This window comes from Pan paniscus, chromosome 7, assembly GCF_029289425.2.
Source record: "Pan paniscus chromosome 7, NHGRI_mPanPan1-v2.0_pri, whole genome shotgun sequence".
Taxonomy (NCBI): Eukaryota; Metazoa; Chordata; class Mammalia; order Primates; family Hominidae; genus Pan; species Pan paniscus.
The window spans coordinates 91,223,113-91,240,260 of record NC_073256.2 but is presented as its reverse complement, the minus strand read 5'-3'; the positions used below and the strand labels follow the sequence as shown (position 1 = coordinate 91,240,260).

General features: G+C 36.1%; 1 protein-coding gene across 4 annotated transcripts in view; it reads right to left on the bottom strand.

Annotated features, from left to right (window-relative positions):
• The window catches only part of HNF4G (hepatocyte nuclear factor 4 gamma), a 154,902-nt gene that overhangs the window by 72,154 nt on the left and 65,600 nt on the right, over positions 1–17,148 (bottom strand). For 3 of the 4 annotated variants that reach the window (XM_034966254.2, XM_055116669.2, XM_055116670.1), the window contains exons 2-3: positions 9,084–9,115; positions 4,693–4,812 (exon numbers count right to left, since the gene is read on the bottom strand). The gene's annotated coding sequence lies outside the window, so the exon portion shown is untranslated. The remainder of the gene's footprint in view (positions 1–4,692; positions 4,813–9,083; positions 9,116–17,148) is intronic. The other variant, XM_055116668.2, reaches the window with a different exon arrangement.

Sequence of the window (17,148 nt, the reverse complement as noted above, 5' to 3'; positions counted from 1 at the left end):
AGATAGCAGGTCATAATTCAAAGTCAATTTAAATAAACACTGTTTTTGTTACCTTTTTAAAGTAGAGATGTTTATTGTTAAATAAATATATTTTTCTATAATTGTACATTTTAGTGCATGTTTATTTCTACATATGCTATTACTAGTATTATCTAAAAGTTAATCCTTTCAAATACTACGTTTTGCCACCATTCATTCATTCAAAAAAAATAATGACCACTTATTATGTTCAAGGCAGTAATCTAGGCGATAATTTCAAGAACTAATAAACCACAATACTGGTCCTTGATAAGATTGTTTCTAAATGCACATGATTCATAATATTTTAATGTGTAATCTTTATTTATTACATTCAATAAAAACAAATTTAATCCTTAGTCTGGAGCAGAATTCTCAATGGTCACAAATTAAAGCCCAATTTATGCAACTGTAATAAAAGACCTTATTAATGTTCATCTCATTATTTCAGGCAATAAAAATGACTTAAATTTTCACATATCTATCACATGATTTTTTCTTGGTCTCCTTGTGTATTGTCAACCTGTGTGTGTGCGTGTGTGTGTGTGTGTGTGTGTGTGTGTGTGTGTTGTATGGGAGAGCGGTAGCTTTTTTCCTTACTCTGTGTAAAAATAACACTTTGTCTAATTTTATTGTCATTTATTTCATGCTGCTTGTGAATGTATTGAATACATGTTTATAATCTCATTAACTGTCTTCTCTTTGCAGGAAGGTTTGATGTTTTAGACAACTTTGATTTCTCTACAATTGTTTCAACAAAGTATGAACTTAGTAAATTTTGTGAATGAACTGTAAGTTTATAATCATTCAGCTTTCCTAATATATACTATTACTATTTGAAATAGCAATACAATGCTGCTCAGAGATATCACATTGGAAAAATATTAATATATGGAGCGTAGATTCTATTATTTGGCATTGACGTATATGTCTGCAAATTTGCTTTCAGTGGAAAATGTAACAACAGAGAAAATTAAAGAAAATGTACCCCCAATTGCTTGGGACAAATTTTTAAACATTTTTTTTGAAAAAGAATAACAATAAAAACATAATCAGGCTTAATAAAATTAACAGGTTCAGCAAAAAAATTTCTAATTCTTATATATCTTCATCAGTAGGAATTATATATGCTTATCAAACATTGTTTAAACAGGTAAAAAACACAATGAAGCTTACATAAGTTGATTTTAAAACACTATTGTAAAAATAGATAAAACAGAAAATTTAAAAATATACTTTTTTAAAAAAAGAAATGCAATTAGTAAACAAATATATAGAAAATTTTCATCCTAAACTTAACATTATAAACAATAATTTTTTAACTTTTCCAACTAGCATTTTATTATTTTTCAATTACAATACCAAGTATTGATAAGAATGCAGTCAAATGGACAATCTCTTACACTTTTGTTGGAAATATCCATGGTATAAACATTTGGCAAAGCTATTTTGCTTTACATACCTTTATAGCTTTTGCCTCAATGATTCATTCTGTGAGAAAGAAAGCACGCCTTTTTCTAAGCACTCTTCAGGATGGGGAAGCATGTGTCCAACCAGCCTCCATTTCTTCCCAGGACATGAAACTCAATCTACTCAGTACAGTTCAGTCTAATAGTTCCTTTCCCTCCAGATATATACCTTGCTGTCTTTTCTAAAATTGTTTAACACAAATTTGGTCCACTCCAATGATGAGATTTTCCCTTCTTCCCAAATTTTACTAAATGTATATAAAATAAGGTAGATCTACATGTTTTCAATACATATTTTCACACATATTTAAGCAATTTATGATTCATATGTATATGACTACATACATATTTATGTGTGTGAGTGTGTATATATATATATATATATATATATATATATTTCAGTCATATTCCAACTCTGTTCCCTCATGCATTTCTTGCACAAAGTGGTGTGCAAACTTCCACTTGTTTTTTGTGTCAAACCAATCTTATTGTTCAGAGAACTGCACTCTCCCTGCTCCACAAAGGGAAAAGGCAGAGAGTGCTTGGATGAGAAGTTTTTCTTTCACTTTTTCTCAAGAGAAATCAGCCTCCTTGCTTATAATTCAAAGCCAGAAATATCTTTCTGGCCTTCCTCGAGTGGTTTCTGTGAGGGTAGGATGAGCCACTGTGTAAGGTCAGCTGGGATGGATAGAAAATAAAAGTAATGGACTTCAGTGTGACTCAGGACAAATCATTGTAACCCCTTCTAGGCTTTGGTTCTTCTCTACAAAATGAGGATAAAGAGACCCATCTCATAAAATTGCTTTCAGGAATAAATGAAGTAAATTATGTGCAAGTGTTATGTAATCTACAAAGAAGTTGTGGTGAAGGCCATCATTATTGGTGAGAATGGGACACATATGTGAAATGTGCAGACATGGGGGGTCACAATAATGCTCCCATCTGGTGCTTAGACTGTGCATTTTATCTGAAAATACTCTGCTTTAACCAGCCTTTGGCTTCTCCTTTAATCTTTCATTAAGATTCTTCCCTCTCCTACAGGTTTCTAGCTGAATAGCTTTACATTAAACAGTTATTAAACCAGAGAGCACTCTATCTGATCTCAGACACTACTTAGGGTAATGCACACTATCAAAACTGAAAGGATTTAGAAGAGGAGGAAAGAAGTAGGTGGTAGTAAGAGTGACTAGATCTGTGTGGGGAGGTGGCATTTGAACTGGGCCTTGAAACATTGGAATAATGTGAAGAAACAAGCATTTCAAGCCAGGAATTGAGTATGAAAACAGGTGTAGAAAACTCATCTTAAAAGCAATTACCTTCAGTATGTAAGGAAGAAATGAAATGAAGTCATAGCAATATGTGCTGGCACAAAGCAGTCTACAAGAAAACCAGCACAGCTCTGGAGTAAACCTGGCCTGGAGAGGATATTATTGAAACAGATTTCAAGCTTATGGCTAAGGGCCCCACTGTCTAAAACCACTTGTTTGGGTCAAGCATTGTTCTTTGTGTGCCCATCTCTTAACCACAGTGGCCTGTCTAGACATAGCTGGACTCTTCTGCTTATAAATCTTTATGGTCTAATCCTTAGTCCTCTAAGCGACTTGCATTTCCCAGTTCAATGAGAATTACAGTGATCTGGCCGGACGCAGTGGCTCACGCCTGTAATCTTAGCACTTTGGGAGGCCAAGACGGATGGATCACCTCAGGTCAGGTATTTGAGACCAGCCTGGCCAACATGGAGAAACTCCTTCTTTACTAAAAATACAAAAATTAGCTGGCTGTGGTGGCATGTGCCTGTAATCCCGCTACTTGGGAGGCTGAGGCACGAGAATTGCTTGAATCCCCAGGAGGCAGAGGTTGCAGTGAGCGGAGATCGCACCACTACACTCCAGCCTGGGCAACAGAGCCAGATCCTGTCTTAAAAAAAAAAAAAAGGAAAGAAAAGGAAAAGAATTATAGTGATTTTAGAAGTGCGTTTTTGTGCTTCTCAAATTTCTATGACCTAAAAAAATTGCCTATAAGATACTATGATTTTAGTGTATAATTACTCACTACATTTTTTATTCTCAACATGTATTTATTGGTATTGTATAAAATATAATTATCATAAAAGTAAATCCTTAAGTAAAAAAAATTTGTATCAGTAACATGTTGTAAACATCACTGATACCTAATATATGCCCGTTCTAACACTCCAAATATACCACATTTATTCTTCCAATAATCCTTGGGATAGATGTTATTACTATTATTATTACTACTTCATTTCATGGTAGAAGTTGATGTTTATGAGGGCTAATTTACTTGCTTAAAGTCATAGAACTCATAAATGGCAGAGACAAGATTGAAAATCCTGTACTTTCCAAACACAAACTAATGAATTTTGAGGGACGGATGAGAGGAGTAGCTTCTTGGATTTCCAAACTATAAGAGGCACTGAAATAACTCTGGACCTAAATCACCAAATTTATACTAGTGCTGAGCTGACTAATATAGGAAGCTAAGAGAGGGAGACAGGAAAATGCAAATTATTAAGCAAAGACGTTTTCTATTGAGTATTTTATATGTGAGTATATGGTTTCAGTTAGCTAAAAGTCAACAATCGCAATCTGCTCAAATTGTTTTGCTTACTGGACAAAAAATATTGTTTTCATTATCTACATTATGAACATTTTTAAAATTCTTCAGAAAATCATAAAATAAAACCTAAGAAGAAATAATCAAGAAAAGAGAGAAAACACTTGCCATCTTTTTTCAGAACATTGACTCTACCACATAAGTGCGAATAAATTAAAGATGTGCATTTGCTCTGATAAACAGTTTTTATTAATAGAAACTCCCATCATTAAATAAATGTTCTTTAAATACTTCAAACTTTCTAATTTGAGAATATGCTAATTAAGTGCCCAGTGCCAGGCTCCAAACGTGCATATAAACATTTATGATATTTTATAAGCAATAGATCAGAAATAAAAACCAATGATAAAAGGCATAGTCATAATAGGGTCAAGGAAGATCATATTTGCAATAAAAGATAGGAAGGAAAGGATTTCATAAGAAGGTTGTGGTCAGTGTACACTTTGAGACCTTTTAGTTTATACGAAAGCACAAGCAAGTCAGACAAGAAGAAAAGAGATCTTTACAAGGTGTCCAAGTAATAAATAATTTACAAAGCAATTTAGCAGCCTCAGCAGGCACCACTTACAAGGCTGTGGTAGGGAACGGAGTCTATATTTGTAGAGAAGAGTAGAATCAATACAAGGAGTAAGCTGTCAGTTTTTTCTGTAGTGTCAATATCTCAGACTGGCTGCTTTCGCTGGTGCTCCTGTGGAAACAATTTCCAAAAGTATACTATTGAGTGACATGCTGCATAGATTAAATGATTTACTTTTATCCCCTAACTGCACATTGAAAGACCAATAGCCCAAAAGGAGTCCTAGAGAGCCTGAGGACAAAGCAACCCATAATAACAGTGTGATTTTGGAATGGTTTATACTTAAGAAAACTCTAGTGCCACAGGAAGTTCCACACAGAACAACAAGTCAACATGAAATAAGTGGTCATGTCATGATAGACATAATATCTGGCTACCAGGAGGATCATTCACAATGTTGAGAAATCTGACTAAATAGATTTATTGGCCAGATTTTTCATTTGTAAGTCATCAGATAAAATGGTGATTTCACCTTGGAAGAGCAATGAGCAATCTAAACTCCCTTTTAGTTTGCACCTGTGTGTATGTCCCCATGTACAATTTTTTGAAGTGTCTTATAAAACTCAACCGTGGTCTTAGCACTAAATAATTAGGTAGTTTAAATCCTTATTAAATCAGAAAGTTATAGAGTTCAATTGAATGTAACTATAAAGCAGTAGGCAAATTCAGAGACAAGTATAACAGGGAAACACTCCATCTGAGCCATGGAGGTAGGTCAAAAAGGTTGGCCCTTCAACACCATTGCTATGTGACTTCAGTTTTTTAAATGAGAAGATGAGGGTCAGTTTATCTCTGGTCTCTTCCAGCATTAATAATTCTATTATTATAAACATCAATTACTGTTTAGTGTTAGAGCAGATAAATAATTTGTGAGCTATTGACATGTGTAGGAATATTTGCCCTTAAATTGAAAGGCACCAAACCATTGAGATAAAGAACTAAGATGCTAATACATTTAAAAATAAGTTTCCTTCACAGCACAGATTCTGCCGTTTAGAAGCACTCAGGTAAAATTTGGAAGGTGGAAGAAAGGCAGGAGCTTTACCATTCCTCCAGTAACTGCAGGTGAATAAATACGTGGCTCCACCAAATATGAGATGCTATTGTGGCTTCTGGGTTATTTTTCTGGAATTCAGCCACCTCCATATTGGAGGCCTTTTCTTTGATCAGTGCTGGGAGCTTCTTGACTCACCAAAGTGAGCGGTGAGCCTAAAAGCTAACAGTGGTCTTTCCTGAATTCTATTTCTCCAGGTCTTCCATTAGTTTTGTGAGCATTTTGCTCCTGGAATTAAATCCCTCCTACTTAAAACTCCTGAAGTGTTTTCTGCTTTTCTGACCAAACCAAGGATGAAACAGTGCCTTTTCATACTTTTTAATAGACAGAAAACATCACACTCCTTATATTCATTTTTTAAATTTGAGGAAATAGAATGAGAAAGGCTATCAAAGATACTGAGATAAAGGCTATTAAGAATGGCTGATCCATACTGTCCCTATGTAAATCGCAGTTTTCTCATCTGTAAAATGAAGAATTTGCTATATTAATCCCTAAAGTCTCTAATGCTTTAAAGTCCTAAGAAAGATTGTATTGTTCTAAGCTTATTGTCCAAAACGTCCAATGAGGCCGGGCACAGTGGCTCATGCCTGTAATCCCAGCACTTTGGGAAGCTGAGGTGGGCAGATCACTTGAGGTCAGAAGTTCAAGACCAACCTGGCCAACATGATGAAACCGTGTCTCTATTAAAAATACAAAAAAAATAGCCTGGCATGGTGGCACATGCCTGTAGTCCCGGCTACTCAGGAGGCTGAGGCAGAAGAATTGCTTGATCCTGGGAGGCAAAGGTTGCAGTGAGCCAAGAACATGCCACCGCACTCCACCCTGGGCAACACAGTGAGACTCCATCTCAAAAACAAAGTAAAACAAAACAAAACAAAAAAAGTCCAATGACCAATTTTGTCAAATTACATTTAACAACAGTGATTTCTAAACTCCCTAATAAGTGGCCCTTGTTTCTGGAGTCCAAAGACATAAAGAAAAATATAAAGCATGGTTCCTACCCTCAAGGAGTGATATGGTTTGTCTGTGTCCCCACCCAAATCTCATTTTGAATTGTAGTTTTCATAATCCCCACGTCATGGGAGGGATCCGGTGGGAGGTAATTGAATCATAGGGATGGTTACCCTCATGCTATTCTCGTGATAGTGAGTGAGTTCTCAAGAGATCTGATGGTTTTATAAGGGGCTTTTCCCCTTTTGCTTGGCACTTCTCCTTGCTGCTGCCAAGTGAAGAAGGCCGTGTTTGCTTCGCCTTCCACGATGATTGTGAGTTTCCTGAGGCCTCCCCAGCCTTGAGGAACTGTGAGTCAAATCTCTTTCTTTTATAAACTACCCAGTTTCAGGTATGTCCTTATAGCAGTGTGAGAATGACCTAATACAAGGAGTCAATCTTTGTGGAGGGAAATATTGATCATCTTAATTAGCATGAACAAGTGAGAAAAGAAATTATTCTAATTCTAGTTAGTCCTGAAATTCAGAGGAAAATTCATAATTGAGAACTGGAGTGATCATGAAATTGGGTCTAAGGTGGGCTTTAAAGGATAGATAAATTTTGATTGGTAGGCAAAAGAAAAGAAGACTTTTGGATCAAAGAAAGGCAAATAATTAGTGTTTGAAAGGATATGTGAGAAGTGTGATTGGATAGTAAGAGTGGGACTATTTTATGGAGGGTTTGGAGAGAGCTAGACAGAAAATTTCAGATTTGTTTACATGAATGATTGGAAGCCATTAAAGATTTGTTGAGCAGATCAGTGATATTACGTGTACAAACCAAATAACAAATATAAAAGATCAAATATGTGTCTATCCTGAAATTATTAAACATGGCAGCTTCTAGAGCCAACGGCATGTTAAACTTAAAAACAAATAAATAAATAAAATAAAAAAATAAGTAAGAATCGCTGATCTACGCATACAATTACATGTAAAAGAAAAACCTGTCTGCAAGTTGGCAAAAGGAGCCTGTCCCAAGGTAAATATTGTTATAGTGGAATATAAAGGTTGTCAAAATGAGTTTTAAAGCATTTATATTAATCAGAAATGAGTAAAAAACTGGGTTTTTAATATTTGCCAATTTTTAAATTGTTGAAGTAAGTTGGATTTTAACATTACCTAGTTTTTTCTTATCATTTTTTTTTAGACAGGGCCTCGCTCAGTCGCACATGCTGGAATGCAAGTGGTGTGATCATGGCGGCTCACTGCCGCCTCGATCTCCCAGGCTCAAGTGATCCTCCTGCCTCAGCTTCCCACATTGCTGAGACCACAGGCACATGCCACCACACCCAGCTAATTTTTTATTTTTTGTAGAGATGGGGTCTTGCTACGTTGCCCAGGTGGTCTCAAACTCCTGGGCTCAAGAGATCCTCCCGGCTCAACCTCCCGAAGCGCTGGGATTACAGGCATGAGCCACCATGCCTGGCTATTCAGTTTTTAAATTCACTTTTAGAAAGTGAAATCCCAAAATCAACTATAAACTTTCAGCATAGAAAATTTTTGTTTGTTTGTTTTTTGCCTGAATTTGGTCAGCTTTCATCTACAAAGATACAGATGAACTGAAATTGGTTTCTACAAAAGAACTATAGTAATTATTACTAATTTAACTAAAGTGTGAAATACTCTTAGGCAAGGACTATTGTTTATAGGTATCTTATTTTCTTCCTAAGGGCTTAGCTTACTACTTTGTACATAACACAGATTCAATATGTATATGATCAATGAAGGAAAAAGAAAGATGGCCAAATCAAGTTACTCAAATCTGGTTATTAAAATATAATAAAAGGTACTGTTAAGGTTCAACCAGAAAGCATGTCGAGGTCTCTATAAGAGGGACAATGGAGACTTATACTTTAAGACATGCAGAAAACTTAAGGGAAAATTATCTGGCCAAGGCTGATCGTAGGGACAATGTCCTTAGGAAGGACAGCTAGTTTCATTTGTAAGGTTAAGGTCAAGAAGTCAAATGTGATGGTCAAGAAAGAAGAGCTAGAAATTAAGAATCCAGTTAAGGCAGGGACTGTAATTAATTCAGTCATTCATTCATCTGTAAGTTTGGCATTAAGGCCTGAATAAAACTGGGCCCTATATAATCATTCAGGGCTCACATCTGATGCTTTGGATGAAGGATATGGTTGGCAGCTAGAGCAGACCTAGTGGGGAAGCTAGTGTCTGCAACAGCCAGTAGAATCTGTGTCGGCAGTATGACTTAACTCCAAAGACTACCAAATGCTGTATCTCAAAATACATGCCCCTGTACCATCAAAATTATCTAACAAACTAGGGCAATCTGAGCCCAGAGTTTTTCAGGGTCCTTGCTCATTTGTACTTACTTCAAGAGCAGGGACGGTCAAGGCAGCAATCACTGGAAGGAAAACCAAAATAAAAAGTGTAAGAGGAAATCTATAGAGATAGATTTTAAATTATGTTTTACTTTGGTGAGTTTGAGGAACAAAATTAATTTTTGAAAGGCAAGTTTATCTTAAATATTGAAGTTTGAAATAAATAAATTAGGTATCTTTAAAACTGGATGGTATAAATTTGATTGCTAATCAGTATTAGTGATAGGAAAATGTCAAAAAGCATAAAAGCTATACATAGAAAGAAATATATTCAATCAGCTCAAAACTTTAATTAACAGTTTCTATGGTATAGGCTTAATGTAGCTACCTATTCTGCAGTTTTTTACATAGAATTTTACATTGAACATTATTAAAATATATTTATGACATTGATTTTGGGTTAAATTATTCAGAAAAATTAATTGTAAATTGTGCGCCAATTCACAAGATAGTGATCTACTTTTCTCTTTTGATGAGTGGAAACTCTTTGGAATTTGATGTCAAAATATTCACACTTGAAACCTAGCTCCAACATGCTTTAATGGTTTTCTTCCTTTTTATAGAAAATGGTAAGTACTTGGTATAGGGAATTTGGGAAATGTAGAATTGTGTGAAAAAAATAAGAACCAGTGCAATTCTACCACCATTTCCATTTTTATATATTTTCTTCAGAATTTAACATGTTTATAAATTTATTAACAAATTAATATAAGGATTTGTAATATTTCTGCATATTTGACCTACAAAGTTGACCATTTAAATATAGTTATCTTAGTTACATTCAGTACAACCACTTACAATTGGCGGCTAAGAGCTTGTGCACAATATTCAGAGACGTCAGGTTTACATTGGAGCTGTCCGCCTACTGTATAACTCTGGCCAATTTTCTTCCTTGACAATTTAGTTTCCTTATCCATAAAATGTAATAAATATGGTTTCTACTTCATAAGTTTTTGGTGGAGTCTCAATGAAATTATGTCAAAAGTGCTCAGAGAGTGCCTTGCAATTCACTCATTTGTTCATTTCCTCAACAAATGTTTACTGAGCTCATTCTATGTCCCAGTCACTGGGACAGGCATTGAGTAAACAAGGACACAGTTACTGCTTCAGTGAAGCTGATAGTCTATTGGGGAAGACAGACATTTGAAAGATACCACAAGGTGATTAATTATAATCATAATATATACCATGAAGGAAAATTAGAGTTTTGTGAGAACATGTAACTGGGGAACATAATGTGGCTGAAGTGGTCCTGCAGATCAGCAAAGGCTTTCCTGAGAAACAAACACTTAAGCTGTAACCTGAAGAAGTAGCCAGGCAAAGAGGATGGCCAGGAGAATTCCAGGGAGGCCCTTGAGATGGGCAGAAGCCTTGTGCACTGGAGTACTCTGGCTCAGAACTCAAAGGTATGTTTCCACAGTTGCAATCAGAAGCACTATACATTTCTAAATATCACTCTTTTCAATTATTATTAACCTGAGAGCTTTTTTCCATTTTCCATTTTACTGAAAACATGATTCGTAATGACTGTTTATTGCTCATCATGAAGATGTACCACACTGTACTTAGCCATTCTCCTATTTAGTCATGTGATTCGTTTCTAACAATTTCTATTTAAAGAAATGCTGAGCTAAACATTCTAATTTACTTAAAATTCTTCTTAATGACACATTGGGTCAAAAGGAAAATATATTGCCAATTTTGCCATATTTTCTTTCATTAAAACAATAAAAATTTACGTTCTGAAAAGCAGCCATCTACTTGGCTTCCCTAACTTGAATATTCCTTAACTTTACTTTTGAATCTGTAATACTACTAATAATAAAGTTGTGATAATTCATGAAGTATTTTATGTGAAAGTGTCCATGTGTATAGCAAACTGTACTAAAAGGTCAGTTATATCAGTGCTGTTTATTATTGATCGAGACATATCAATACAGAGATAATATATCTAAGAAACTATAACTAATAACACTTGCTAAGGTATCACCTTGTCTAATCCTTAATAAGTGTTATTATAATAAATTTTTAAGAGATATTAGATACACAGTTTTTAAAGTATTATATACATTCTATTTAAATGAATAATTTCTCTCAGTTTTAAGAGAGCGGACCTTTCATTTACCTAAGTCCAGCATTAAATACACGACATTAAGCTTCAAGGAAGAGTTGCACCAATGGTATGTTTACGTTTTAGGGAGGAAAAAATATGAGAAACCTTAACAATTTAGACTGCGAGTCCACTTGGTGAGATGCAGGGGGCAGTGTAACAAAAGCTGAGAAAAGAAATGGCCTCACTGCAGACCTGAGTGCAGGGAGGGGCCGAGCACCAGAGGGAACTTCTCTGGGTGGAATGGGTGGACTGTTCCTTTTTAACAAGAGAACACTTCTGCTTGCTTAATGTTAATAGCCCTGTTAAAGAGAAAAGATGCAGAGAAATGCAGTCATGCCCTGGGCCATGAAAACCACTTAAGGAATTACATTTGCATTGAAAAGAGAAAGTAACCATCCCTTGACTAATTTATTAAGATAAAATTAAAAAAAAAAATTGACTTATTTGAAATAAATGAATAAATATTTTAATATAGCAACATTCATTATTTTTAGAAATATAATCCATTTTATATTTATTTTAGCAAAACGTAACATGCTGTTGTCCATTTCCTCATTAAAGAGCTATTGTTTTATTATAAACAAGTCATTTCAAACTTTGTTTTATGATACCTGCGCATGTTCAGTTCACATGTCATTGAGTTTAAAAGTGTTCAATTGTCCCTCCTAATATTCAGTCACTACTGATTACTCTGTTATTTAGTGATAAACAGATCACGGAATTAGATTACAATTTTAACCAGAAAATGAAAAGTTAACTAGGAATTACTTCAGCCAACAATAATGAAACAATGGTGTAAATATGTTATAAACACTACTGCTGTTAGATATAGAATCAAGATATGACTGTGTCAAATTTTGTTTTTACAGGTTAAAATTCAAACATATTCTTAATAAAGAAAAAGCAAGCATGACGACCAGCAAGTGGTATTTAAAAGAATATAAACTTGTCAGTGTTCTAGTGACAAACATCAAAAGGCGATCAGGAAAGTATCAAAAACAAAACAAAACAAAACAAAAACCAGCCGGGGGGCGGTGGCTCACACCTGTAATCCCAGCACTTTGGGATGCCAAGGCAGGCAGGTCACCTGAGGTCAGGAGTTCAAGACCAGCCTGGGCAACATGGTGAAACCCCATCTCTATAAAAAGATACAAAAATTAGCTGAGCATGGTGGTGCAAGCCTGTAGTCCCAGCTACTCGGGAGGCTGAGGCAGGAGAGTCGCTTGAACCTGGGAGGCGGAGGTTGCAGTGAGCAAAGATTGTGCTACTGCACTTCCAGCCTGGGTGACAGAGAGAGACTCCTTCTAAAAATGGAGCAGAAGGGAGGGGAGGGGAGGGGAGGGGAGAGGAGAGGCTTTTAATACAAACTATATCTTTCAAGATCAATACAAGGAGGTCCCATTAAAATCCTCCCAAATTTCCAGATGAGACTTTTAATTTTTTCTAGGCAACTAGGTAATCTTTCTGCTGCTTAAGGAACTGTGAAATGTTCCTTAATCTCATTTTTATTCAGGAAGGCATTTACACTGCAAAGCCTCAAGTAGGGGATATTCTGAGGGTGAGACCAAAAGATTTTAAATTTGAGGATGATCCACTTCACAACTTGATTTTCTTGAGGATATTGTGATATTGCTCTTGACAGTTGTTTGCACTAGATTTTTAAAAACTTCAATATCATGATTTTATTCAAGCTTATACACAAAGGCTATTGAACATTTCCAACAAAATTCACAAAATTTCCCTGAACAAAGGTGCAAGTAGATTATGTTATGTTAGAGGATGAAGACAGGCACAGGGTATGCAGTCCAGAGTCCAGAGGTGTATACAAGTGTATACAAGTGGCCATTACACATTTTTTTTTGTTTGGGCATTTTGCATTTTTATTTTTATAAATGAGTTTTCAGATGTCAAAAATTTCATTGAAAATTTAGATGCATAATTTTTATTGAAATAGAATTTGGCCATGTTGATCTTAAATTTCCCTGTGGACAGTACAGAAATCTCACTAAGGCTGTGACACCCCTTCTTGATGCAATGTGTACATCCTAGAAAGTGCCCTGGGGTCCCACCATTATCTTCTATTCATCGCCCTACTCGTGCTTATCAGATTTGCCCAGCTCCTGTAGGAATGACAGAAACTCATCAAGTACATAGCAACCCTAACAGAACAAAGAACAGGTAAGTGTCTCAAAAATAATACTAACTTACTGTTTTCAAAATTCCAGGGAACGAAAGTTTTTTCCTGGCTGATAATTCAGTTCATCTCAGGGATAGCCAGAGTTGAACCTTGAAAAACAAATGGAATTTCTACTAGTAAGAAGAGCAGATGGATATTCCATGAAAAGTCTGGAGTATAAGGCAGTTCCAGAAGTGGAAAAGCACAAAATTTGTACGGTAATTCCTGTGTCTGACTCAAGTATAGGAATTAGGAAAAAAATAAATGGCTCATAAAGTGTTAAAAGTAAAGAAATTTCAGATGTAATATAGTCCAGGGGCTTTTCAAACCTTTACTTTATGGAATTATCTAAATAAATTCCAAGCATGCAACTAATGGATAAAATACAAAGTCAGAATTGTGTGGGAGACTAAAAAGCATTTCTAATCTGTAGGACTCTGCAGAGCACCGTTTGAAAACCAGTGATCTAATTCCATCCTCTGGTGAGAAAATGAGATCCGGCCGGGACCAGTGGCTCACGCCTGTAATCCTAGCACCTTGGGATACTGAGACAGGTGGATCACCTGAGGCCAGGAGTTCGAGTCCAGCCTACCCAACATGGCGAAACTCCGTCTCCGCTAAAATAAAAAATACAAAAATTAGCCGAGTGTGATGGCTGACGCATGTAGTCCCGGTTACTCGGGAGGCTGAGGCAAGAGAATCACTTGAACCCAGGAGGCGGAGGTTGCAGTGAGCCGAGATCACGCCACTGCATTCCAGCCTTGGTGAGATTCTGTCTCAAAAAAAAAAAAAGAAAAAGAAATGAGATCCAGAGAAACGAAGTTACTTGTTCAAGGTCATTAGGATTGAAAATGAAGAGTCCTTACTTCCTTTGTAGTAATATGTATAACACTTAATTATCCCAGATATATTTTCTGGCAAGGTTCATGGAAAATATGGTAAAATATTATTTCAGTACCATACTTCAATACAAAAAATTAATAAAGTTGGACTTACTGCACCTCCGCCTGAATTTTGTTTTACTTTAGCTATTATCTTTATCATTCACTCTTGGTTTCACTGATAAAAATTATTTTTAAAGTTCAAACTAAGTATCAGAGAGAAGACCTGTAGTCGCTTATCAGAGTGCAGCCATGCTACAGGATTCAGCCTGGGCTGCCAGCTTTGACACTTTGGGCACTCAATATGTGCTGCTCTGCCATGGCTATGCACGTATACAATTAAAATGTGTGCTGCTCAAAGAAGGGGAAATGATTTTTCCCAAAGTTTGATTTAATTTTACCTTAGATATTATGTACTTTCCAGTTAATCTTATTAAACTTTTGTGTTATTATTAATTCTTGAAGAACTTTTTAAAATTTACATTAATAAACCAAAAGTTACCAGGTATAGCACATAAATAAGCAAATTATCTAATAGACAATTAAGCATACATTTAATAAGAATTATATTGTTCTCAGATTGTATGGGAGAATTTTTCCAAAAAATAACACTTTTTTCTATAACATCAAAAAAAAAGTTATATTTTTTTCCTGTTATATAAATCATAAACCTTTGTGATATGCTTTTGCCATTTTTGGTAATATGGTATATCCTAATCAATTAAAAGTGTTATGATAGACTACTTTCCTCAAATTGATACAAATAAACTTGAAAACATTGATGTGATGGATAATCTTCTGGAAATACATTATTTATCAATACTACAGAAGATAAAGAAATGTTCTTTTTTTTTCATATTTTTCAGCTTGTAAAATCTTCCTTCACCTCCATGGTAGTTTAACAAATGCAGAACATTTTTCTTATTCTCTCTTGTTATCCAGTTTCTAATTTTAAAAAATGTTCAACAAATATGTAGGCATTCACAGCATCGCTATTTCTTTATATAAGAGACACATACACCAAAAAAAAAAAAAAAAATGCAAATGAAGTGATAGAATCTTGCTAATGATATAACCCTGATATTAATTTCTACACTGGTTTTATCTCTGAATATTTACTGTCCTGAATAAGTGTATGGCTCTAAAGACAGTCTCCTCAGTTCAAATCTGGGCTCTGCCAGATTTGATTACTAAAAATTTTAGGTTACTAAAAATCAGTCTTCTCCTAAAGATGATTCACTTGATTCCATACAACCTGTATTTGAAAATCGTATTATCTGCAAAATATGCAAGAAATAAAAGGTTTGATTGGTACCATATGCAGGCCATTTTTTAGGTGCACGAATCCACTAACTTCAAGGGCAATTGTTTTTTATTTCTTTAGATAAATGAATCCTTTGCCTCTATTGATGAGCAAAGCTAAGGGATATATAATCTAAGAGGTCAATCTATCTCTTAATAAGGGTAGTAGTTTGGTCAGGGATGATTTGGGAGAGTTCCCTTGGAAATAATACTGTGCTTAACAAATAACAAGGGCCAATTCTGTGCTAGATATTTTTCAAGCCCTTTCATATCCCTTTAAAATTATGCGTTGCCGGCCGAGCGGGATGGCCATGCATGTAATTCCATCACTTCGGGAGGCCGAGGCGGGCAAATCACCTGAGGTCGGGCGTTCGAGACCAGCCTGACCAACATGGAGAAACCCCGTCTCTACTAAAAATACAAATTAGCCAGGCGTGGTGGCACGTGCCTGCAATCCCAGCTACTAGGGAGGCTGAAGCAGGAGAATCGCTTGAACTCGGGAGGCGGAAGTCATGGTGAGCAAAGATCAGATCGCGCGATTGCACTCCAGTCTGGGCAACAAGAGCTAAACTCCATCTCAAAAAAGAAAAAAAAAGAAAAAAGAAAAAGAAAAGATGCGTAGCTATCTCCAGCTTTATACATGAGCAAACTAAGTCTCAAAAAGGTACACTAGCTTGAGCAAGAATACATACCGCTTGACAAAGCCAAGATTCAAAGCCTAAATTTATCTGATATCAACATGCATTCTCATTTCACATTATACTTTGTGACTGAAGAGTCTAACAAGCCACTTTCTTTAATTTTCAGGGTGGACTCAAGATCCTGTGCTATGAATTTCAATGTCCTCAGTAAAAGAAAAAAAATTGTTTGAAAATTCGCTGTACAAAAAACTGAATTTTAGAATCCGTAAAACAACAGGTTTTAGGACTTTAGAATGCCTGCGGAAGTATTCCAGAATTCTAATATGCAGGATTCCTTTAAACCGTGTTCATTAATCCTTTTGTCCCTAGTACTATTTAAATTCCATTTGTCACTCAGGCTGGAGTGCAGTGGTGGGATCTCAACTCACTGCAGCCTGGGCCTCCTGGGCTCAAGCGATCCTCCCACCTCAACCTACCAAGGAGCTGGGATCACAGGCACCCGCCACCACGCCCTGGTTAATTTTTTCAATTTTTTGTAGATACGGGGTTCCGCCATGTTGCCCAGGCTTGTCTCGATCTCCTGAGCTCAGGCGATCCGCCTGCCTCGGCCTCCCAACGTGGTGGGATTACAGGCGTGAGCCACCACACCTGGCCTAAATTTCAATGTATATTTATGTAAGCTAATGCATCATAATTTTTTTTCTTTTTTCTTTTTTTGAACAGAGTTTCGCTCTTGTTGCCCAGGCTGGAGTGCAATAGTACGATCTCGGCTCACTGCAGCCTCCCCCTCCTGGGTTCAAGCGATTCTCCTGCCTCAGCCTTCCAAGTAGCTGGGATTACAGGCATGTGCCACCACACCCGGCTAATTTTGTATTTTTAGTAGAGACGGGGTTTCTCCATATCGGTCAGACTGGTCTTAAACTCCCAACCTCAGGTGATCTGC